Genomic DNA, 7,623 nt, shown 5'->3' with positions numbered 1-7,623 from the left:
TTCAAATATCTTCCATGTATATATATTTTGTATTTCTGTTGATCTCTTGTATAGCTCTGATCCATTTGTGTCTCTTTTGTCTGGTATGATCGCTTCAGCTTCTGCTGTATTTCTTCAATTACAGTTTGGTAACTTTCCAATGTTAAGAGTTTTCTTCCATACTTTCTCTTGAAGTTGTGGATGGAGGCGGCTTCTATACCGTCTTCTTTTTCTTGCCTCAACAGTGTTTCTCTCTTCCATCTGTGTTCTCCCGTCCTATCTACTGCCAGTTTTAAGAGGCTCTTCTTTTCTTTATTGTCTGTCCCTTTAATATATTACATGTAGTGTTAGGCTTACAATCGATCAATCGTGGGATGGTCAGTTAGGCCGCCACAATAGGTATAAGATCTACGAGTAGTATACCTGAATATATACTACATACATGAGAGAATACTTTAGTCCAGGACTAAAGTATACTCTCATCTATACACCGAGAAGCAGATATACTTGTCGGTGTATATATCATTGTTGCCGTACATCGTGAGCATATCCTTTTGGTCATACTTAATAACGTGTCGACAAGGGTGACTGATTCCACAACACGCTCCTCTCCTCCCTACACACACATATGTGTGTACTTAAGATATGTACAGGAGTAGACAACTCTGAAGCTGGTAGCAGGCTGAGAGCTTTCCCTTCCCACACCTCATGGTAAGTCTGGCCCTACATGTTTTTCCTGGAACACGATTCGCCAATTGATTAACAACCGGGTACGTAATTACCGCTGGGTGAATAGGGGCGAAAAGTTAAGGATTTGTGCCCAGTTAATCCTCCCTGGCCAGGTGATAAACCTGGGTGATATCACTGACGAGGCGCGGGGAGTGTGTTACTGCTCTCTCTTTCCCTCTCTCTCTCTCTCAATGCATAATAATAGTCGAGCACAATCATTAATCCAATTTTCACGTCAAGATGACGCTGCAACATGAGTGTTTAATTGCAAGCTGTGCAATCAAATGCTCATTCGAATACATCTAAATATTTGTGTAATTGTAGCCCTTATTCATTTGTTTTAATTGAAAACTGGAGTATTGTTTATTTATCATCAGCTGTTGTGAGTGTACTCACCTCAGTGTGCGTGTAGGGTCGAGCTTCAGCTCCCAAACCCCACTTTGCTATTTGGTTCGTAAATGTTAAGGACTCGGATTGTGAAGGAAAACTGTGTACACCTCTATGCCACCTCGGTGTTCTCTAGCGCCATTTCCTCATGATCGAGAAAAGGGTAATTTCTGACACCCTTAAAATCCTCTTGGGAGTAAACGTGTCCTCGTTGATACCTTTTTGTTTAGTAATATTATGGTCAACTGTCATCTTAATGCCTCACATTCATCATAGGCTTCTTACATTTTCAAACACTAGTTTACACATGACATACATCATGCTTATATTTGTTTTTGGGTGATCAGGACCAGCTTTACTCTACCGAGTTACTCGTCACCCGGCTTACAACTGGAGATGTTGACATAGGCATTGACAACACACCGCTAGTACCTATCAGGACACTCACTGTTAGCATTAGAGCACATTTCCGTGCTATTTTCCTTAGTAAGGACCGCACGGTTAAAGCGACCATTCCTTTCCAAGACTGTTACATCTCAAACAGGTAGTCTACTCCACTCTCAATCTCGTAAGTGAACCTTAGCATTGAACTTCGCTCGAATGCATCCTTAAGCCGCAACAAGTGCTCAGTATCAGGTACCTGCAGGATTATGTCATCTAAATATCTACAGTATATAGTCGGCATCAGGTCCATATCAAGAAGGACTTTCTGTTCGACAGTACCCAGGTATAAATTAGCAAATAGGACACCACGGGGGGGGGGGTGGAAGGCCACAGCGACGCCTTCTACTTGCTCATACAAGCGCTCATCAAGACTCATGAAGAGTGGCTCTTCAGTACAAGCTTGGAGGAGTCTTCTAAGTGTGCCTTCCTGGGATGTCAAGGGGAGTACCAGCAGGATCCCGATCAACTCTGTCCACCATCATTCCAGTGGTCTCCTCCACGGACACATTGGTGAAGAGCGACTCTGCGTCAAGAGATGCTCTCACTCCTGATGCCTGCGACCCCCCCCCCCCCCCCGCGATAAGTCAACAAATTCCTTTGTAGACATAAGGCTGATGGCTTGTGGTATGTATGGAGTTAGTACAGAGAAGAGTCGCTTAGCCAGTCTGTACGTGGGCTGATGATGGGTCGAAGTGGGTTTCCAGGTTTGTGGATCTTGACAGTTCAATATTCTTATCCAGGCTTGTGCTCTGCAGTAGATTTCAGCAGGTGAGGTCAGACCATATGGCATTAACAGTTTCAACCAATCAGTTTACCTTCTCGTTTAATTCAGCAGTAGTGTCTCCAGTGATCCTTTGGAAGTTAGGTTGATCAGAGAGGATGAGGAACATTTTCTCCGTATATTCATCTTCTTGAGGATGACATATTGGCGATTTATCACTTCTTCTTGCAACTATTTTCCTGTTCTCTCGAAGCTCATTAGCTGCCGCTTTAAGCTCAGGAGTCTGGTGCTTCTGTAGTTACTACGAGCTTTTCCCCCTCCGGCAAAAGCTGTGCTTACAATGTATCCTTGGTGGTGACCTATCCTTCTGGACCATAAAACACTTTCGATTTTGACAACAAATCTAAGAATAAATACTAACGAAAAAGTATTTACATTTTCTAGAATCCTCCCCAATGTTCATGGTGGTAAACATTATTCAAAATCGACTGAAACCGTACGAAGATGATTCGATTTTAGGACAATGATTAAGGTTCTGAAATTGAAATTCCCCCTTCACAAATATTGAAGGGGAAGTATTATTCCCCTTAAATTATTTGAAGGGGATACTCCAATTATTTTCATTTAATATAATTTTTTCCAAATTCACTTAGAAGTTACTTTATTTTTATTTATATATAAAAAGAAGATTGCGTAATGTGGGAGAGGAGAAGAATAGGGTTTAGAGAAGATTGCGTAATGTGGGAGAGGAGAAGAATAGGGTTTAGAGAAGATTGCGTAATGTGGGAGAGGAGAAGAATAGGGTTTAGAGAAGATTGCGTAATGTGGGAGAGGAGAAGAATAGGGTTTAGAGAAGATTGAAGTTTCAGAGTGAGAATTAGCGTCCGTCTGGTTTAGTGTTGGGACCCTTAAAAAAAAAATCCAAAATTTATTTTCAATTTTTTTCATTTAAAAATTACGTCCATTTTCGGCCATACGGGCAAACGGCTAAATTCAGACGTAATTTGTAAGAGGACAGGTTACCAGAAACCGAGTAAACTCTCAGTGTATATACAAGGAGAAGAGGGTTCATCTCTGGGTATACATACATATTGTATATCAATTGCTGATAAATATTCATTACTGAAGCCTATGCATGCGGGCTGGGGGTGGGGGGCAAAGGAACGATGTATACAATTGACCAAAATCTCTGAAGTCAAGCCTAGTGCTACTACATTAGGCTTTCTTGCCACAACACAAACAAAAGGGAAAACAGACAAGAATATCGGTACAATATTAAGATAGGGAGTTGCCTCAATAACACAATTGTTGTGATTGTTATTCGGTTTTTAATCAGGTTTTGTGCCTTCCAAAAATATCTTCGTAATTCTTACCATGTCAAAACCAATAGTTCTAGTAAAATGTTAGTAAAGTTAATAGGATTAAAGAGCAGAAGCAGATTATGAATAGAAATCAATGTTTTGCGAACAGAGAGGAAGGAGATGATCGCAACATAGAAGATACTGAGGGAAGCTCACAAGGTGGACAAGGACGGCCTCTATGAATTAAGATGAAGTAGAATGAGCGAACATAAGTCGACGTTGGAAACGCAAGAAATATACGAAAATAATCGTACCCTGAACGTTGGTCACCAAGGAGAATGCACTTAACGTTCACATGAAAATGAAAGACAATTTTACCAGATAATGAAGAATGCCAGAGTGGGAAGAGAATAAAATGGGAGGTAGAAAAGTGATGGAGAGGAGTGGAAAGTTGAGAGGCAACGAATCAAACGAGATATGAAGCTGCAAAAATATGTTTTAATTCCGAAATCGTCTTCTGTTCCTATTCATTTTCTAAAATATAACGAAGTAGAGAGACGGAGACAGACACGAAGAGAGAAAAAGAGGGCCAGAAAGGAGAGAGACAGAGACAGAGAGAGAGACAGACACACACACACACACAGATGGACAGACAGAAAGAGAGACAGACAGAGAGAGACCTCTAATTGGATCGCATCCCTCTGGCCAAATCATTAGATAGATATTCCTCGGAGAATTAAAAGTATTATAATATTTACCCGCGCTGCCCCGCAAGCAAACAGCTGCAGGGAACCGAGAATATGCCTCTGGAATATATCTTTGATTATAAGTCACTCTAGGCCATCACTCTCCCGTACCACAAGGTATGCACTCCCACATTAAGTTTTCACGAAATGTTAATTATAATCATAACACTAAAAATAATAATAAAGTAATAACAAAATACAATAATTAAGAATAATTAAATATAATAACCATTTGAAGACTAAAATATTATTATTTTACTAGTATACTTATATCAAGTAATAAAATGGACGTATCGACATAAGGCTCTTAAAATTAAATTATGTCCATGTGATATTACCTTAACATTTGCAAACCACTCATGCTGGTGTTGCTATGGTAACGCAACCACTCATGCTGGTGTTGCTATGGTAACGCAACCACTCATGCTGGTGTTGCTATGGTAACGCAACCACTCATGCTGGTGTTGCTATGGTAACGCAACCACTCATGCTGGTGTTGCTATGGTAACGCAACCACTCATGCTGGTGTTGCTATGGTAACGCAACCACTCATGCTGGTGTTGCTATGGTAACGCAACCACTCATGCTGGTGTTGCTATGGTAACGCAACCACTCACGCTGGTGTTGCTATGGTAACGCAACCACTCATGCTGCTGTTGCTATGGTAACGCAACCACTCATGCTGGTGTTGCTATGGTAACGCAACCACTCATGCTGGTGTTGCTATGGTAACGCAACCACTCATGCTGGTGTTGCTATGGTAACGCAACCACTCACGCTGGTGTTGCTATGGTAACGCAACCACTCATGCTGCTGTTGCTATGGTAACGCAACCACTCGTCCTGCTGTTACCATGATGATGCAACCTGTGGTACTGGTGTTGCCATGGTGACGCCTCCCATCCTCAACCTATGTTCGTCCAAACTGCAGCCTACGCCAAAGACGCATTCATCAATTTTAATACTGCGTATTCAGAACTGGTATTTTATCCAATATATATTAATATATATTAGATAAATATATAATATATATATAATATATATATAATATATATATATATATATATATATATATATATATATATATATATATATATATATATATATATATATATATATATATATATATATATATTTTATTAAATATGACCGAAAAAGTAAGATTAATAATTCTAACACGAATTTTCTCAATCTTTCGTACATTATGCTTCACTGTTGGAGGTAAATCAAAAATCACTTCTCCAAAATTCATTTTTATTTCTAGTCTGACGCGACACGGGCGCGTTTCGTAAAACTTATTACATTTTCAAAGACTTCACAAATACACAAATGATTAGAACTTGCGTTTCCCTGATTTTATATCTACATTTGAGTGAGGTGGGAAGGGTGATGTGGCATTACATTTGAGTGAGGTGGGAAGGATGATGTGGCATTAGAGGATATTAATAGGGTATTAAAAGTATCAACACAAGACAGAACACGAAACAATGGATATTGAATAGAAGTGTTTGTAGAAAGCCTATTGGTCCATATTTCTTGATGCTTCTATATTGGAGCGGAGTCTTGAGGTGGGTAGAATATAGTTGTGCAATAATTGGCTGTTGATTGCTGGTGTTGACTTCTTGATGTGTAGTGCCTCGCAAACGTCAAGCCGCCTGCTATCGCTGTATCTATCGATGATTTCTGTGTTGTTTACTAGGATTTCTCTGGCGATGGTTTGGTTATGGGAAGAGATTATATGTTCCTTAATGGAGCCCTGTTGTTTATGCATCGTTAAACGCCTAGAAAGAGATGTTGTTGTCTTGCCTATATACTGGGTTTTTTGGAGCTTACAGTCCCCAAGTGGGCATTTGAAGGCATAGACGACGTTAGTCTCTTTTAAAGCGTTCTGTTTCGTGTCTGGAGAGTTTCTCATGAGTAGGCTGGCCGTTTTTCTGGTTTTATAGTAAATCGTCAGTTGTATCCTCTGATTTTTGTCTGTAGGGATAACGTTTCTATTAACAATATCTTTCAGGACCCTTTCCTCTGTTTTATGAGCTGTGGAAAAGAAGTTCCTGTAAAATAGTCTAATAGGGGGTATAGGTGTTGTGTTAGTTGTCTCTTCGGAGGTTGCATGACTTTTCACTTTCCTTCTTATGATGTCTTCGATGAAACCATTGGAGAAGCCGTTATTGACTAGAACCTGCCTTACCCTACAGAGTTCTTCGTCGACTTGCTTCCATTCTGAGCTGTGGCTGAGAGCACGGTCGACGTATGCGTTAACAACACTCCTCTTGTACCTGTCAGGGCAGTCGCTGTTGGCATTTAGGCACATTCCTATGTTTGTTTCCTTTGTGTAGACTGCAGTGTGGAAACCTCCGCCCTTTTCCATGACTGTTACATCTAGAAAAGGCAGCTTCCCATCCTTTTCCGTCTCGTAAGTGAAACGCAGCACGGAACTCTGCTCAAATGCCTCCTTCAGCTCCTGCAGATGTCTGACATCAGGTACCTGTGTAAAAATGTCGTCAACATACCTGCAGTATATGGCCGGTTTCAAGTTCATGTCGACTAAGACTTTTTGCTCGATGGTACCCATATTTAATAAAATATGTCTACAGGAAAGACTGCTACCAAAATATACTAATATATATATATATATATATATATATATATATATATATATATATATATATATATATATATATATATATATATATATATGCAATTGACGATCACAAAACACTGATCATTTGTATGCGGAAAAACCACAAAGAAATGGGGAAGAGAGATGAACGTTTCGGCCTGTTAAAGCCGTTGTCAACACCAGACTGATTAGAGAAAGAGAGAGAGGATACAGGCCAACACCTGGAACCTGACCAACCCATCTCTAGGGAAAGAATTACCAGAAACAGGAATAGCTTAAGCTTAGAGTGGTCAAAGAGGATTAAGAGGTCCAAGAATAGGGATGAAAGATTAAAGAAAAGCCTCATGAACACACAATAAATGAATATCAAATTGTAATGAGACATTGTAAGCCTCCCTTTCAGAGTTTTTTCTTAAACTGTTGTGTAATATTGTAACTTAAAACTGAGTCAAGTTTGTACATACCAGTACTAACATTGAGAAGATTTGGACATTGACTAATTAGGGCAGACTCAATTAAATTCCGTTCCACAAAGCCATTGCAATTGGCAGTGCTTTTCGCCCCATCCCAATTAATAGTGTGATCACACAAACTTGCATGTAGATACAAAGCATTAGACGTTTGGGCAGTTCTTATACTATAAGCATGTTGGGACATACGTAATTGTAAGGATTTTCCTGTTTGTCCAAGATAC

Source organism: Procambarus clarkii, chromosome 23 (assembly GCF_040958095.1).
Source record: "Procambarus clarkii isolate CNS0578487 chromosome 23, FALCON_Pclarkii_2.0, whole genome shotgun sequence".
In the NCBI taxonomy this organism is placed as follows: domain Eukaryota; kingdom Metazoa; phylum Arthropoda; class Malacostraca; order Decapoda; family Cambaridae; genus Procambarus; species Procambarus clarkii.
Note: the sequence above shows the minus strand (reverse complement) of the source record.